The following is a 19,736-nucleotide window of genomic DNA, read 5'->3' on the forward strand; positions in this document are numbered from 1 at the left end:
CTGTTACATGCAGTTATATAACAATTAGTGTATACTGTATATTTATATCAGTAACTGTACATATTCTGTATAGTAGTGTCTATTACATGCAGTTATATGACAATTAGTGTATACTGTATATTTATATCAGTATCTGTACATATTCTGTATAGTAGTGTCTATTACATGCAGTTATATGTAATTAGTGTATACTGTATATTTATATCAGTATCTGTACATATTCTGTATAGTAGTGTCTATTACATGCAGTTATATAACAATTAGTGTATACTGTATATTTATATCAGTATATGTACATATTCTGTATAGTAGTGTCTATTACATGCAGTTATATGTAATTAGTGTATACTGTATATTTATATCTGTATCTGTACATATTCTGTATAGTAGTGTCTGTTACATGCAGTTATATAACAATTAGTGTATACTGTATATTTATATCAGTATCTGTACATATTCTGTATAGTAGTGTCTATTACATGCAGTTATATGACAATTAGTATATAATGTATATTTATATCAGTATCTGTACATATTCTGTATAGTAGTGTCTATTACATGCAGTTATATGACAATTAGTATATACTGTATATTTATATCAGTATCTGTACATATTCTGTATAGTAGTGTCTATTACATGCAGTTATATGTAATTAGTGTATACTGTATATTTATATCAGTATCTGTACATATTCTGTATAGTAGTGTCTATTACATGCAGTTATATGACAATTAGTGTATACTGTATATTTATATCAGTAACTGTACATATTCTGTATAGTAGTGTCTATTACATGCAGTTATATGTAATTAGTGTATACTGTATATGTATATCAGTAGCTGTACATATTCTGTATAGTAGTGTCTATTACATGCAGTTATATGACAGTGTATACTGTATATTTATATCAGTATCTGTACATATTCTGTATAGTAGTGTCTATTACATGCAGTTATATGACAATTAGTGTATACTGTATATTTATATCAGTATCTGTACATATTCTGTATAGTAGTGTCTATTACATGCAGTTATATAACAATTAGTGTATACTGTATATTTATATCAGTATCTGTACATATTCTGTATAGTAGTGTCTATTACATGCAGTTATATGACAATTAGTGTATACTGTATATTTATATCAGTATCTGTACATATTCTGTATAGCAGTGTCTGTTACATGCAGTTATAAATATACAGCATACACTAATTACATATATCAGTATCGGTACATATTCTGTATATTAGTGTCTGTTACATGCAGTTATATGTAATTAGTGTATACTGTATATTTATATCAGTATCTGTACATATTCTGTATAGTAGTGTCTATTACATGCAGTTATATGTAATTAGTGTATACTGTATATTTATATCAGTATCTGTACATATTCTGTATAGTAGTGTCTATTACATGCAGTTATATGACAATTAGTGTATACTGTATATTTATATCAGTATCTGTACATATTCTGTATAGTAGTGTCTATTACATGCAGTTATATGTAATTAGTGTATACTGTATATTTATATCAGTATCTGTACATATTCTGTATAGTAGTGTCTATTACATGCAGTTATATGACAATTAGTGTATACTGTATATTTATATCCGTATCTGTACATATTCTGTATAGTAGTGTCTATTACATGCAGTTATATGTAATTAGTGTATACTGTATATTTATATCAGTATCTGTACATATTCTGTATAGTAGTGTCTATTACATGCAGTTATATGTAATTAGTGTATACTGTATATTTATATCTGTATCTGCACATATTCTGTATAGTAGTGTCTATTACCAGGGCCGCCATCAGGGGGTGACAGGGGTGACTCCTTTCAGGGGCCCAATGGGCCAGGGGGGCCCCATGAGGCAAGAACTAAAAAAAAAAAAAAAATTTTTTTTTTTTTTATATTTTGGCAGCCACCAGTGGGTAATACAGAAGAGTGCTAATTGAGCATGGGAAATGCTATTACAAGGAGTAAAGTATTAGCATTTGAGAGGATTTCTGAGTGTGCACTAAACCACTATGCACAGTGTGAGACAGACTTGGCACTTTGTTTGTACAGTGTGTGCCTGAGTCAGATGGCTGATCACTGTCATTTGCAGAGGAGATAGGACTTACTTAGCAAATGTTTTTTTATTTCTTTGTGCAATTTCGGATTGTAACATCAGTGTGGTAGTAGTTGTATGGTGGGGCAAGGGGTCCATAAAAACATTTTTTTTTTAGCAGCAGTGTATTTATGATTACTTGACAATGCTGTAGAAATTCTATATTTAAAACCATGCAGAAATGTTTCCTCCTCAATACACAAATGGTAGGTGCCCTTTTGGCAGATATGCATTTTCAAGGAGGCATTTTATCTAAGATTTTTACATCTGCATAAAATGTTATACACTCAGACTAAGATTGCTCAGTGTTTGAAATGAGACAGGTTAACTTAAAACTGTTGAGTTTACACTACAGCTGACTTAATTTTGAGATACATACAAACAAGCCTAAATCCTGCATTTAACCAGATCTAAAGGTATGAGTACCACAGCTTATGGTTCCACCAAGACCATATAGAGTACAGCATTTTCAAAATCCATAAGTACAGCTGACAGATGGGAACATTTATACACTATATTTAAAGTGGTGCTCTTGGGTGGGGAAAATGGGGAAAAAACAAACAAACATATGTCAACCTTTTAAAAGTACTTTTCTTCATCTAGCCATCTAACCAGATCATTAATGTACAATTTTGAATTCACAGAATTATTTTTGTTTGCACATTTACAAATATTATTCTTTAAAAAGTGATCTCTTAATTTCTGCAATTTTTTTATCATGCATGTCACACACTGTTGATTTAGGGGATGCAAGGTGCATAAAAGTTTCCTCCTGTGAGTGTTTCTGTGGGTGTCTGTGTTTATGTCTTTGTGCTTTGGTTTGTGTCTCTATGAGTGTGTATGTATTTTTTGCCTGTGTGCATTTTCTGTGGATGTCTGTGAGGGTGGGTGTGTATGTCTTTGTGCATTTTCTGTGGATGTCTGTGAGGGTGTGTGCATATGTCTTTGAGCTTTTTCTATGGGTGTCTCTGCAAAGGTGTGTGTATGTTTGCCTTTGTGTATTTTCTCTGGATGCCTCTGTGAGGGTGGGTGTGTATGTCTGTGTTTTCTGTGGATGTCTCTGTGAGGGTGTGTGTGTGTGTATGTATGTATGTCTGTGTTTTCTGTGGATGTCTCTGGGAGGATGTGTGTTTTCTGTGGATGTCTCAGTGAGGGTGTGTGTATGTATGTCTTTCTGTGTTTTATGTGGTTGTCTCTCTGTGTGTGTATGTCTTTGTGTGTTTTCTGTGGGTGTCTCTCTCTGTGTGTGTGTATATGTCTTTGTGTGTTTTCTGAGGCTGTCTCTGTCACTGTTTCCTTGGGTGTATGTGCAAGTTTGAGTTTGTGTGTGTGTGTGTCCATTGTCTGTTCCTTTGTAGGACATTTTGACCTTACTACTAATTATTCACATCTTTCTACAGACTTTGAGACTAATGAGACCTTTACGGAAGTCACCAATCCACCATTTAACCTTTAAATTATTGTTTAGGCAGTTCAGGGCCCTTCCTTTCAGCCACTGCATGCTGTTGTCATCATTTAGTTGGCATTTTCCTTTACAAAAAGATAATCAGAACTCCATATTTTGTTTTCTAAATCTCCTTTTTTTACAAAACTGTAGTCTACCTCACTACTTGTCAGGTCAATGTAATCAAGTGCTGAGTGTCTGTTTGGGTGTCTGTGTCTGAGTGTGTTTGTGTGTTTCTTTGCGTGTCTGCTAGAGTGTCTATATGGGAATCATTATGTGTGTGAGTGTGTGTTCAGTATATGAGTGTTTGTGTGTTTGTATGTTACTACCTTTACAACATTTCCAAGTCTAAATAGACACTGAAGAATAAAGAGCATATACGTTTTAGTCACTTGGTCAAAAATTGCACATGTCAAGGGGGGGGGGGGGGGCTGATCAATGGTTAAGTCAGGGGCCCCAAAATTTCTAGTGGCGGCCCTGTCTATTACATGCAGTTATATGACAATTAGTGTATACTGTATATTTATATCAGTATCTGTACATATTCTGTATAGTAGTGTCTATTACATGCAGTTATATATAATTAGTGTATACTGTATATTTATATCAGTATATGTACATATTCTGTATAGTAGTGTCTATTACATACAGTTATATGACAATTACTGTATACAGTATATTTATATCAGTATCTGTACATATTCTGTATAGTAGTGTCTATTACATGCAGTTATATGACAATTAGTGTATACTGTATATTTATATCAGTATCTGTACATATTCTGTATAGTAGTGTCTATTACATGCAGTTATATGACAATTAATGTATACTGTATATTTATATCAGTATCTGTACATATTCTGTATAGTAGTGTCTATTACATGCAGTTATATGACAATTAGTGTATACTGTATATTTATATCAGTATCTGTACATATTCTGTATAGTAGAGTCTATTACATGCAGTTATATGACAATTAGTGTATACTGTATATTTATATCAGTATCTGTACATATTCTGTACAGTAGTGTCTATTACATGCAGTTATATGACAATTAGTGTATACTGTATATTTATATCAGTATCTGTACATATTCTGTATAGTAGTGTCTATTACATGCAGTTATATGACAATTAGTGTATACTGTATATTTATATCAGTATCTGTACATATTCTGTATAGTAGTGTCTGGTATATACAGTTATATGACAATTAGTGTATACTGTATATTTATATCAGTATCTGTACATATTCTGTATAGTAGTGTCTATTACATGCAGTTATATGACAATTAGTGTATACTGTATATTTATATCAGTATCTGTACATATTCTGTATAGTAGTGTCTATTACATGCAGTTATATGACAATTACTGTATACTGTATATTTATATCAGTATCTGTACATATTCTGTACAGTAGTGTCTATTACATGCAGTTATATGACAATTAGTGTATACTGTATATTTATATCAGTATCTGTACATATTCTGTATAGTAGTGTCTATTACATGCAGTTATATGACAATTAGTGTATACTGTATATTTATATCAGTATCTGTACATATTCTGTATAGTAGTGTCTGGTATATACAGTTATATGACAATTAGTGTATACTGTATATTTATATCAGTATCTGTACTTATTCTTTATAGTAGTGTCTATTACATGCAGTTATATGACAATTAGTGTATACTGTATATTTATATCAGTATCTGTACATATTCTGTATAGTAGTGTCTGGTATATACAGTTATATGACAATTAGTGTATACTGTATATTTATATCAGTATCTGTACTTATTCTGTATAGTAGTGTCTATTACATGCAGTTATATGACAATTAGTGTATAGTGTATATTTATATCAGTATCTGTACATATTCTGTATAGTAGTGTCTATTACATGCAGTTATATGACAATTAGTGTATAGTGTATATTTATATCAGTATCTGTACATATTCTGTATAGTAGTGTCTATTACATACAGTTATATGACAATTAGTGTATACTGTATATTTATATCAGTATCTGTACATATTCTGTATAGTAGTGTCTATTACATGCAGTTATATGACAATTAGTGTATACTGTATATTTATATCAGTATCTGTACATATTCTGTATATTAGTGTCTATTACATACAGTTATATGACAATTAGTGTATACTGTATATTTATATCGGTATCTGTACATATTCTGTATAGTAGTGTCTGTTACATGCAGTTATATGTAATTAGTGTATACTGTATATTTATATCAGTATCTGTACATATTCTGTATAGTAGTGTCTATTACATGCAGTTATATGACAATTAGTGTATACTGTATATTTATATCAGTATCTGTACATATTCTGTATAGTAGTGTCTATTACATGCAGTTATACGACAATTAGTGTATACTGTATATTTATATCAGTATCTGTACATATACTGTATAGTAGTGTCTATTACATGCAGTTATATGACAATTAGTGTATACTGTATATTTATATCAGTATCTGTACATATTCTGTATAGTAGTGTCTGTTACATGCAGTTAAATGACAATTAGTGTATACTGTATATTTATATCAGTATCTGTACATATTCTGTATAGTAGTGTCTGTTTCATGCAGTTATATGACAATTAGTGTATACTGTATATTTATATCAGTATCTGTACATATTCTGTATAGTAGTGTCTATTACATGCAGTTATATGTAATTAGTGTATACTGTATATTTATATCAGTAGCTGTACATATTCTGTATAGTAGTGTCTATTACATGCAGTTATATGACAATTAGTGTATACTGTATATTTATATCAGTACACATTCTGTATAGTAGTGTCTGTTACATGCAGTTATATGACAATTAGTATATACTGTATATTTATATCAGTATCTGTACATATTCTGTATAGTAGTGTCTATTACATGCAGTTATATAACAATTAGTGTATACTGTATATTTATATCAGTGTCTGTACATATTCTGTATAGTAGTGTCTATTACATGCAGTTATATGACAATTAGTGTATACTGTATATTTATATCAGTATCTGTACATATTCTGTATAGTAGTGTCTATTACATGCAGTTATATGTAATTAGTGTATACTGTATATTTATATCAGTATCTGTACATATTCTGTATAGTATTGTCTATTACCTGCAGTTATATGACAATTAGTGTATACTGTATATTTATATCAGTATCTGTACATATTCTGTATAGTAGTGTCTATTACATGCAGTTATGACAATTAGTGTATACTGTATATTTATATCAGTATCTGTACATATTCTGTATAGTAGTGTCTATTACATGCAGTTATATGACAATTAGTGTATACTGTATATTTATATTTATATCAGTATCTGTACATATTCTGTATAGTAGTGTCTATTACATGCAGTTATATGTAATTAGTGTATACTGTATATTTATATCAGTATCTGTACATATTCTGTATAGTAGTGTCTATTACATGCAGTTATATGATACATTAGTGTATACTGTATATTTATATCAGTATCTGTACATATTCTGTATAGTAGTGTCTATTACATGCAGTTATATGACAATTAGTGTATACTGTATATTTATATCAGTATCTGTACATATTCTTTATAGTAGTGTCTATTACATGCAGTTATATGACAATTAGTGTATACTGTATATTTATATCAGTATCTGTACATATTCTGTATAGTAGTGTCTATTACATGCAGTTATATGACAATTAGTGTATACTGTATATTTATATCAGTATCTGTACATATTCTGTATAGTAGTGTCTATTACATGCAGTTATATGACAATTAGTGTATACTGTATATTTATATCAGTATCTGTACATATTCTGTATAGTATTGTCTATTACATGCAGTTATATGACAATTAGTGTATACTGTATATTTATATCAGTATCTGTACATATTCTGTATAGTAGTGTCTATTACATGCAGTTATATGTAATTAGTGTATACTGTATATTTATATCAGTATCTGTACATATTCTGTATAGTAGTGTCTATTACATGCAGTTATATGACAATTAGTGTATACTGTATATTTATATCAGTATCTGTACATATTCTGTATAGTAGTGTCTATTACATGCAGTTATATGACAGTTAGTGTATACTGTATATTTATATCAGTATCTCTACATATTCTGTATAGTAGTGTCTGTTACATGCAGCTATATGACAATTATTGTATACTGTATATTTATATCAGTATCTGTACATATTATGTATAGTAGTGTCTATTACATGCAGTTATATAACAATTAGTGTATACTGTATATTTATATCAGTATCTGTACATATTCTGTATAGTAGTGTCTATTACATGCAGTTATATGACAATTAGTGTATACTGTATATTTATATCAGTATCTGTACATATTCTGTATAGTAGTGTCTATTACATGCAGCTATATGACAATTAGTGTATACTGTATATTTATATCAGTATCTGTACATATTCTGTATAGTAGTGTCTGTTACATGCAGTTATATGACAATTAGTGTATACTGTATATTTATATCAGTATCTGTACATATTCTGTATAGTAGTGTCTATTACATGCAGTTATATGACAATTAGTGTATACTGTATATTTATATCAGTATCTGTACATATTCTGTATAGTAGTGTCTATTACACGCAGTTATATGTAATTAGCATATACTGTATATTTATATCAGTATCTGTACATATTCTGTATAGTAGTGTCTGTTACATGCAGTTATATAACAATTAGTGTATACTGTATATTTATATCAGTATCTGTACATATTCTGTATAGTAGTGTCTATTACATGCAGTTATATGACAATTAGTATATAATGTATATTTATATCAGTATCTGTACATATTCTGTATAGTAGTGTCTATTACATGCAGTTATATGACAATTAGTATATACTGTATATTTATATCAGTATCTGTACATATTCTGTATAGTAGTGTCTATTACATGCAGTTATATGTAATTAGTGTATACTGTATATTTATATCAGTATCTGTACATATTCTGTATAGTAGTGTCTATTACATGCAGTTATATGACAATTAGTATATACTGTATATTTATATCAGTACCTGTACATATTCTGTATAGTAGTGTCTATTACATGCAGTTATATGACAATTAGTGTATACTGTATATTTATATCAGTATCTGTACATATTCTGTATAGTAGTGTCTATTACATGCAGTTATATGACAATTAGTGTATACTGTATATTTATATCAGTGTCTGTACATATTCTGTATAGTAGTGTCTATTGTATGCAGTTATATGACAATTAGTGTATACTGTATATTTATATCAGTATCTGTACATATTCTGTATAGTAGTGTCTGTTACATGCAGTTATATGACAATTAGTGTATACTGTATATTTATATCAGTGTCTGTACATATTCTGTATAGTAGTGTCTATTGCATGCAGTTATATGACAATTAGTGTATACTGTATATTTATATCAGTATCTGTGCATATTATGTATAGTAGTGTCTATTACATGCAGTTATATGACAATTAGTGTATACTGTATATTTATATCAGTATCTGTACATATTCTGTATAGTAGTGTCTGTTACATACAGTTATATGACAATTACTGTATACTGTATATTTATATCAGTATCTGTACATATTCTGTATAGTAGTGTCTATTACATGCAGTTATATGACAATTAGTATATACTGTATATTTATATCAGTATCTGTACATATTCTGTATAGTAGTGTCTGTTACATGCAGTTATATGACAATTAGTGTATACTGTATATTTATATCAGTATCTGTACATATTCTGTATAGTAGTGTCTATTACATGCAGTTATATGACAATTAGTGTATACTGTATATTTATATCAGTATCTGTACATATTCTGTATAGTAGTGTCTATTACATGCAGTTATATGACAATTAGTGTATACTGTATATTTATATCAGTATCTGTACATATTCTGTATAGTATTGTCTATTACATGCAGTTATATGACAATTAGTGTATACTGTATATTTATATCAGTATCTGTACATATTCTGTATAGTAGTGTCTATTACATGCAGTTATATGTAATTAGTGTATACTGTATATTTATATCAGTATCTGTACATATTCTGTATAGTAGTGTCTATTACATGCAGTTATATGACAATTAGTGTATACTGTATATTTATATCAGTATCTGTACATATTCTGTATAGTAGTGTCTATTACATGCAGTTATATGACAATTAGTATATACTGTATATTTATATCAGTATCTGTACATATTCTGTATAGTAGCGTCTATTACATGCAGTTATATGACAATTAGTGTATAGTGTATATTTATATCAGTATCTGTACATATTCTGTATAGTAGTGTCTATTACATGCAGTTATATGACAATTAGTGTACACTGTATATTTATATCAGTATCTGTACTTATTCTGTATAGTAGTGTCTATTACATGCAGTTATATGTAATTAGTGTATACTGTATATTTATATCAGTATCTGTACATATTCTGTATAGTAGTGTCTATTACATGCAGCTATATGACAATTATTGTATACTGTGTATTTATATCAGTATCTGTACATATTCTGTATAGTAGTGTCTATTACATGCAGTTATATGACAATTAGTGTATACTGTATATTTATATCAGTATCTGTACATATTCTGTATAGTAGTGTCTGTTACATGCAGTTATATGACAATTAGTGTATACTGTATATTTATATCAGTATCTGTACATATTCTGTATAGTAGTGTCTATTACATGCAGTTATATATAATTAGTGTATACTGTATATTTATATCAGTATCTGTACATATTCTGTATAGTAGTGTCTATTACATGCAGTTATATGTAATTAGTGTATACTGTATATTTATATCAGTATCTGTACATATTCTGTATAGTAGTGTCTATTACATGCAGCTATATGACAATTATTGTATACTGTATATTTATATCAGTATCTGTACAGTAGTGTCTATTACATGCAGTTATATGTAATTAGTATATACTGTATATTTATATCAGTATCTGTACATATACTGTATAGTAGTGTCTATTACATGCAGTTATATGACAATTAGTGTATACTGTATATTTATATCAGTATCTGTACATATTCTGTATAGTAGTGTCTATTACATGCAGTTATATATAATTAGTGTATACTGTATATTTATATCAGTATCTGTACATATTCTGTATAGTAGTGTCTATTACATGCAGTTATATGACAATTAGTGTATACTGTATATTTATATCAGTGTCTGTACATATTCTGTATAGTAGTGTCTATTACATGCAGTTATATGACATTTAGTGTATACTGTATATTTATATCAGTGTCTGTACATATTCTGTATAGTAGTGTCTATTACATGCAGTTATATGTAATTAGTGTATACTGTATATTTATATTTATATCAGTATCTGTACATATTCTGTATAGTAGTGTCTATTACATGCAGTTATATGACAATTAGTGTATACTGTATATTTATATCAGTATATGTACATCTTATTCTTTATAGTAGTGTCTATTACATGCAGTTATATGAAAATGAGTGTATACTGTCCCTTTAAGATCATCGGCTCAGAGAGGGAGTTTTCTGTGGTTAATTAGTTTTTAAGTATAATTTTGTTGGGACTTTAGTGGAACTTAAGTCTGTGCACCAAGAAGGGAGTGCTTGCTAACAGACACAGCTCCTTATTATAAAGGAAAGTGACTGGTAACTTGCGGCTATGAGTGGAGGCGAGAACAAATCTTTATATCATTTCTGCATTTCTACAGGGGTAATGTTGCAGCGTTTCCCCCCCCCCCACAAGATTAGTTTCATGAACAGGCTTTATTGATTCCAAGCCAGTAATTTAGTATCATTTTAAAGTAATCTTATAACTATTTTTAACATTACATAGAATTATACAAGTTCTATAGTGTAAACGTGATTATAACTATATAATCATTTTATATACTAATATTTATTAACAGCTGAACTAAAGATTCACAAAAACAGAATTTTTATTGTTTTAAAAGATAGAAGATAGAAGTTGGCCCTAACTGGACAAGATTGTGTATCAGCGACGGTAATAAAACAGCTGAAACTACATCAGATTTCAAATCTCCCCAAAAAAGCTGTGTAAAGCAGTGCACACACCGCTACTAACAGAATAAACACCACTGATTTAGTAGTGTCCGTATACTTAAAACAAGTTCCTAGTGGGTGCAGAATAAGGGAAATGTTGCATCACTTTGATCCAGTATGCCAAGGGTTAAGTCGCTAGGCTTACTTTCTCTTTAATACAGAGATTACATGTTCCACTCAGATCTGCACCAGATGTCACCAGTGACAAGCCTACAATTAATTAGATCTTTCTGATTTAAACAGACTTTCTTATTTGGTAATATAGTTATGCAGATAATGACTGACTTGAATACAAGTATGTTATAGGTGATACACGCCCGTTACCTGTACGTATCTGTATAACGCTGCTCAGCGCCCAGAGAGAACAATACGCAGTCTAACTAAAGGAAATAATTATGTTCCATAGGTTTTTCTTGTGGTTATTAAACAGACACATTTATTGGCTGATGCAGGACGTAGTGAGTGTTGATATAGCTATTCAGTGAGACCATTTTCTTCTATTGCTATGGCATCTTCTGCAGCTGATTCGCTCTATGCAACTAAGGGAATTAGGTCTATAAAAAAATAGAAATTGGAAATGTGTGTCTGACTATAGAGTAGATTGAATTTCTATGGGCTTTAAGTGACTGATTTATATCCAGAACTTTCACTGAATCCTTCTTCTTCTGCTGACACCTAGCAATGTAATGTAATCCTGTTTCCTCTATGAAGAATATCAGTAGTACACTAAAAGAAACTACTCCCTGCACAATGACATATAGCTCAATGCCCCAGCTTAGGGGTCGTCTCACTTGTCCTCCACAAAAGAACCTCTGTCCAGGCACGTGGAGCCGATCACATTAGGGATTAGACCCTGATCCCCTGGAATACCCTCAATTCCCGGTAAACCTATAACCAGCTGCTGCAGCGCTGAGACTAAACAGATGGATATTATTTTATAATGACCCTAACTGCAGGATACAAAATAAATCTCTAAAATCATTAATCTGAGATTCAGCTCCCCCCCCCCCCCAGCTTAGAATCACTCTGCAATTAAAAAGCCAGGGAATGCATAGAAAACACAATCTCCAGGGATTCACATATAGAGGGAGCGCCCTGCGGTTACACATATAGAGGGAGCGCCCTGCGGTTACACATATAGAGGGAGCGCCCTGCAGTTACACATATAGAGGGAGCGCCCTGCGGTTACACATATAGAGGGAGCGCCTTGGTTTACACATATAGAGGGAGCGCCTGGGGTTACACATATAGAGGGAGCGCCTGGGGTTACACATATAAAGGGATCTCCTGGGGTTACACATATAGAGGGATCTCCTGGGGTTACACATATAGAGGGAGCATCCTGCGGTTACACATATAGAGGAAGCGCCCTGCGGTTACACATATAGAGGGAGCGCCCTGCGGTTACACATATAGAGGGAGCGCCCTGCGGTTACACATATAGAGGGAACGCCTGGGGTTACACATATAGAGGGAGCGCCCTGCGGTTACACATATAGAGGGAGCGCCTGGGGTTACACATATAGAGGGAGCGCCCTGTGGTTACACATATAGAGAGAGCGCCTGGGGTTACACATATAGAGGGAGCGCCCTGCGGTTACACATATAGAGGGAGCGCCCTGCGGTTACACATATAGAGGGAGCGGGATGCGGTTACACATATAGAGGGAGCGGCCTGCGGTTACACATATAGAGGAAGCGCCCTGCGGTTACACATATAGAGGGAGCGCCCTGCGGTTACACATATAGAGGGAGCGCCCTGCGGTTACACATATAGAGGGAACGCCTGGGGTTACACATATAGAGGGAGCGCCCTGCGGTTACACATATAGAGGGAGCGCCTGGGGTTACACATATAGAGGGAGCGCCCTGCGGTTACACATATAGAGAGAGCGCCTGGGGTTACACATATAGAGGGAGCGCCCTGCGGTTACACATATAGAGGGAACGCCCTGCGGTTACACATATAGAGGGAACGCCCTGCGGTTACACATATAGAGGGAACGCCCTGCGGTTACACATATAGAGGGAGCGCCCTGTGGTTACACATATAGAGGGAGCGCCCTGCGGTTACACATATAGAGGGAGCGCCCTGCGGTTACACATATAGAGGGAGCGCCCTGCGGTTACACATATAGAGGGAGCGCCCTGCGGTTACACATATAGAGGGAGCGCCCTGCGGTTACACATATAGAGGGAGCGCACTGCGGTTACACATATAGAGGGAGCGCCCTGGGGTTACACAATGAGAGGGAGCGCCCTGCGGTTACACAATTAGAGGGAGCGCCCTGCGGTTACACAATTAGAGGGAGCGCCCTGCGGTTACACATATAGAGGGATCTCCTGGGGTTACACATATAGAGGGATCTCCTGGGGTTACACATATAGAGGGATCTCCTGGGGTTACACATATAGAGGGATCTCCTGGGGTTACACATATAGAGGGATCTCCTGGGGTTACACATATAGAGGGATCTCCTGGGGTTACACATATAGAGGGATCTCCTGGGGTTACACATATAGAGGGATCTCCTGCGGTTACACATATAGAGGGATCTCCTGCGGTTACACATATAGAGGGAGCGCCCTGCGGTTACACATATAGAGGGATCTCCTGGGGTTACACATATAGAGGGATCTCCTGGGGTTACACATATAGAGGGATCTCCTGGGGTTACACATATAGAGGGATCTCCTGCGGTTACACATATAGAGGGAGCGCCCTGCGGTTACACATATAGAGGGAGCGCCCTGCGGTTACACATAAAGAGGGAACGCCCTGCGGTTACACATATAGAGGGAACGCCCTGCGGTTACACATATAGAGGGAGCGCCCTGCGGTTACACATATAGAGGGAGCGCCCTGCGGTTACACATATAGAGGGAGCGCCCTGCGGTTACACATATAGAGGGAGCGCCCTGCGGTTACACATATAGAGGGAGCGGGATGCGGTTACACATATAGAGGGAGCGGCCTGCGGTTACACATATAGAGGGAGCGCCCTGCGGTTATACATATAGAGGGAGCGCCCTGCGGTTACACATATAGAGGGAGCGCCCTGCGGTTACACATATAGAGGGAGCGCACTGCGGTTACACATATAGAGGGAGCGCCCTGGGGTTACACAATGAGAGGGAGCGCCCTGCGGTTACACAATTAGAGGGAGCGCCCTGCGGTTACACAATTAGAGGGAGCGCCCTGCGGTTACACAATTAGAGGGATCTCCTGGGGTTACACATATAGAGGGATCTCCTGGGGTTACACATATAGAGGGATCTCCTGGGGTTACACATATAGAGGGATCTCCTGGGGTTACACATATAGAGGGATCTCTTGCGGTTACACATATAGAGGGAGCATCCTGGGGTTACACATATAGAGGGATCTCCTGCGGTTACACATATAGAGGGAGCATCCTGGGGTTACACATATAGAGGGAACGCCCTGCGGTTACACATATAGAGGAAGCGCCCTGCGGTTACACATATAGAGGGAGCGCCCTGCGGTTACACATATAGAGGGAGCGCCCTGCGGTTACACATATAGAGGGAACGCCCTGCGGTTACACATATAGAGGGAACGCCTGGGGTTACACATATAGAGGGAGCGCCCTGCGGTTACACATATAGAGGGAGCGCCTGGGGTTACACATATAGAGGGAGCGCCCTGCGGTTACACATATAGAGAGAGCGCCTGGGGTTACACATATAGAGGGAGCGCCCTGCGGTTACACATATAGAGGGAGCGCCCTGCGGTTACACATATAGAGGGAGCGCCCTGCGGTTACACATATAGAGGGAGCGCCCTGCGGTTACACATATAGAGGGAGCGCCCTGCGGTTACACATAAAGAGGGAACGCCCTGCGGTTACACATATAGAGGGAACGCCCTGCGGTTACACATATAGAGGGAGCGCCCTGCGGTTACACATATAGAGGGAGCGCCCTGCGGTTACACATATAGAGGGAGCGCCCTGCGGTTACACATATAGAGGGAGCGCCCTGCGGTTACACATATAGAGGGAGCGGCCTGCGGTTACACATATAGAGGGAGCGGCCTGCGGTTACACATATAGAGGGAGCGGCCTGCGGTTACACATACAGGGAGTGCAGAATTATTAGGCAAGTTGTATTTTTGAGGATTAATTTTATTATTGAACAACAACCATGTTCTCAATGAACCCAAAAAACTCATTAATATCAAAGCTGAATAGTTTTGGAAGTGGTTTTTAGTTTGTTTTTAGTTATAGCTATTTTAGGGGGATATCTGTGTGTGCAGGTGACTATTACTGTGCATAATTATTAGGCAACTTAACAAAAAACAAATATATACCCATTTCAATTATTTATTTTTACCAGTGAAACCAATATAACATCTCAACATTCACAAATATACATTTCTGACATTCAAAAACAAAACAAAAACAAATCAGTGACCAATATAGCCACCTTTCTTTGCAAGGACACTCAAAAGCCTGCCATCCATGGATTCTGTCAGTATTTTGATCTGTTCACCATCAACATTGCGTGCAGCAGCAACCACAGCCTCCCAGACACTGTTCAGAGAGGTGTACTGTTTTCCCTCCTTGTAAATCTCACATTTGATGATGGACCACAGGTTCTCAATGGGGTTCAGATCAGGTGAACAAGGAGGCCATGTCATTAGATTTTCTTCTTTTATACCCTTTCTTGCCAGCCACGCTGTGGAGTACTTGGACGCGTGTGATGGAGCATTGTCCTGCATGAAAATCATGTTTTTCTTGAAGGATGCAGACTTCTTCCTGTACCACTGCTTGAAGAAGGTGTCTTCCAGAAACTGGCAGTAGGACTGGGAGTTGAGCTTGACTCCATCCTCAACCCGAAAAGGCCCCACAAGCTCATCTTTGATGATACCAGCCCAAACCAGTACTCCACCTCCACCTTGCTGGCGTCTGAGTCGGACTGGAGCTCTCTGCCCTTTACCAATCCAGCCACGGGCCCATCCATCTGGCCCATCAAGACTCACTCTCATTTCATCAGTCCATAAAACCTTAGAAAAATCAGTCTTGAGATATTTCTTGGCCCAGTCTTGACGTTTCAGCTTGTGTGTCTTGTTCAGTGGTGGTCGTCTTTCAGCCTTTCTTACCTTGGCCATGTCTCTGAGTATTGCACACCTTGTGCTTTTGGGCACTCCAGTGATGTTGCAGCTCTGAAATATGGCCAAACTGGTGGCAAGTGGCATCTTGGCAGCTGCACGCTTGACTTTTCTCAGGTCAGGGGCAGTTATTTTGCGCCTTGGTTTTTCCACACACTTCTTTCGACCCTGTTGACTATATTGAATGAAACGCTTGATTGTTCGATGATCACGCTTCAGAAGCTTTGCAATTTTAAGAATGCTGCATCCCTCTGCAAGATATCTCACTATTTTTTACTTTTCTGAGCCTGTCAAGTCCTTCTTTTGACCCATTTTGCCAAAGGAAAGGAAGTTGCCTAATAATTATGCACACCTGATATAGAGTGTTGATGTCATTAGACCACACCCCTTCTCATTACAGAGATGCACATCACCTAATATGCTTAATTGGTAGTAGGCTTTCGAGCCTATACAGCTTGGAGTAAGACAACATGCATAAAGAGGATGATGTGGTCAAAATACTCATTTGCCTAATAATTCTGCACTCCCTGTATAGAGGGAGCGGCCTGCAGTTACACATAGAGGGAACGCCCTGCGGTTACACATATAGAGGGAACGCCCTGCGGTTACACATATAGAGGGAACGCCCTGCGGTTACACATATAGAGGGAGCGCCCTGCGGTTACACATATAGAGGGAGCGCCCTGCAGTTACACATATAGAGGGAGCGCCTGGGGTTACACATATAGAGGGAGCGCCTGGGGTTACACATATAGAGGGATCTCCTGCGGTTACACATATAGAGGGAGCGCCCTGCGGTTACACATATAGAGGGAAGCGCCCTGCGGTTACACATATAGAGGAAAGCGCCCTGCGGTTACACAATTAGAGGGAGCGCCCTGGGGTTACACATATAGAGGGAGCGCCCTGCGGTTACACATATAAAGGGAGCGCCTGGGGTTACACATATAGAGGGAGCGCCCTGCGGTTACACATATAGAGGGAGCGCCCTGCGGTTACACATATAGAGGGAGCGCCCTGCGGTTACACATATAGAGGGAGCGCCCTGCGGTTACACATATAGAGGGAGCGCCCTGCGGTTACACAATTAGAGGGAGCGCCCTGCGGTTACACAATTAGAGGGAGCGCCCTGCGGTTACACATATAGAGGGATCTCCTGGGGTTACACATATAGAGGGATCTCCTGGGGTTACACATATAGAGGGATCTCCTGGGGTTACACATATAGAGGGATCTCCTGGGGTTACACATATAGAGGGATCTCATGGGGTTACACATATAGAGGGATCTCCTGGGGTTACACATATAGAGGGATCTCCTGGGGTTACACATATAGAGGGATCTCCTGGGGTTACACATATAGAGGGATCTCCTGCGGTTACACATATAGAGGGATCTCCTGGGGTTACACATATAGAGGGATCTCCTGGGGTTACACATATAGAGGGATCTCCTGGGGTTACACATATAGAGGGATCTCCTGCAGTTACACATATAGAGGGATCTCCTGCGGTTACACATATAGAAGGAGCATCCTGGGGTTATAGGGTGTTGATGTCATTAGACCACACCCCTTCTCATTACAGAGATGCACATCACCTAATGCTTAATTGGTAGTAGGCTTTCGAGCCTATACAGCTTGGAGTAAGACAACATGCATAAAGAGGATGATCTGGTCAAAATACTCATTTGCCTAATAATTCTGCACTCCCTGTATAGAGGGAGCGCCCTGCGGTTACACATATAGAGGGAGCGCCTGGGGTTACACATATAGAGGGAGCGCCTGGGGTTACACATATAGAGGGATCTCCTGCGGTTACACATATAGAGGGATCTCCTGCGGTTACACATATAGAGGGAGCGCCCTGCGGTTACACATATAGAGGGAAGCGCCCTGCGGTTACACAATTAGAGGGAGCGCCCTGGGGTTACACATATAGAGGGAGCGCCCTGCGGTTACACATATAAAGGGAGCGCCTGGGGTTACACATATAGAGGGAGCGCCCTGCGGTTACACATATAGAGGGAGCGCCCTGCGGTTACACATATAGAGGGAGCGCCCTGCGGTTACACATATAGAGGGAGCGCCCTGCGGTTACACATATAGAGGGAGCGCCCTGCGGTTACACATATAGAGGGAGCGCCCTGCGGTTACACAATTAGAGGGAGCGCCCTGCGGTTACACAATTAGAGGGAGCGCCCTGCGGTTACACATATAGAGGGATCTCCTGGGGTTACACATATAGAGGGATCTCCTGGGGTTACACATATAGAGGGATCTCCTGGGGTTACACATATAGAGGGATCTCCTGGGGTTACACATATAGAGGGATCTCCTGGGGTTACACATATAGAGGGATCTCCTGCGGTTACACATATAGAGGGATCTCCTGGGGTTACACATATAGAGGGATCTCCTGGGGTTACACATATAGAGGGATCTCCTGGGGTTACACATATAGAGGGATCTCCTGCAGTTACACATATAGAGGGATCTCCTGCGGTTACACATATAGAAGGAGCATCCTGGGGTTATAGGGTGTTGATGTCATTAGACCACACCCCTTCTCATTACAGAGATGCACATCACCTAATGCTTAATTGGTAGTAGGCTTTCGAGCCTATACAGCTTGGAGTAAGACAACATGCATAAAGAGGATGATCTGGTCAAAATACTAATTTGCCTAATAATTCTGCACTCCCTGTATAGAGGGAGCGCCCTGCGGTTACACATATAGAGGGAGCGCCTGGGGTTACACATATAGAGGGAGCGCCTGGGGTTACACATATAGAGGGATCTCCTGCGGTTACACATATAGAGGGAGCGCCCTGCGATTACACATATAGAGGGAAGCGCT

This window comes from Bombina bombina, chromosome 11, assembly GCF_027579735.1.
Source record: "Bombina bombina isolate aBomBom1 chromosome 11, aBomBom1.pri, whole genome shotgun sequence".
Classification (NCBI taxonomy): domain Eukaryota; kingdom Metazoa; phylum Chordata; class Amphibia; order Anura; family Bombinatoridae; genus Bombina; species Bombina bombina.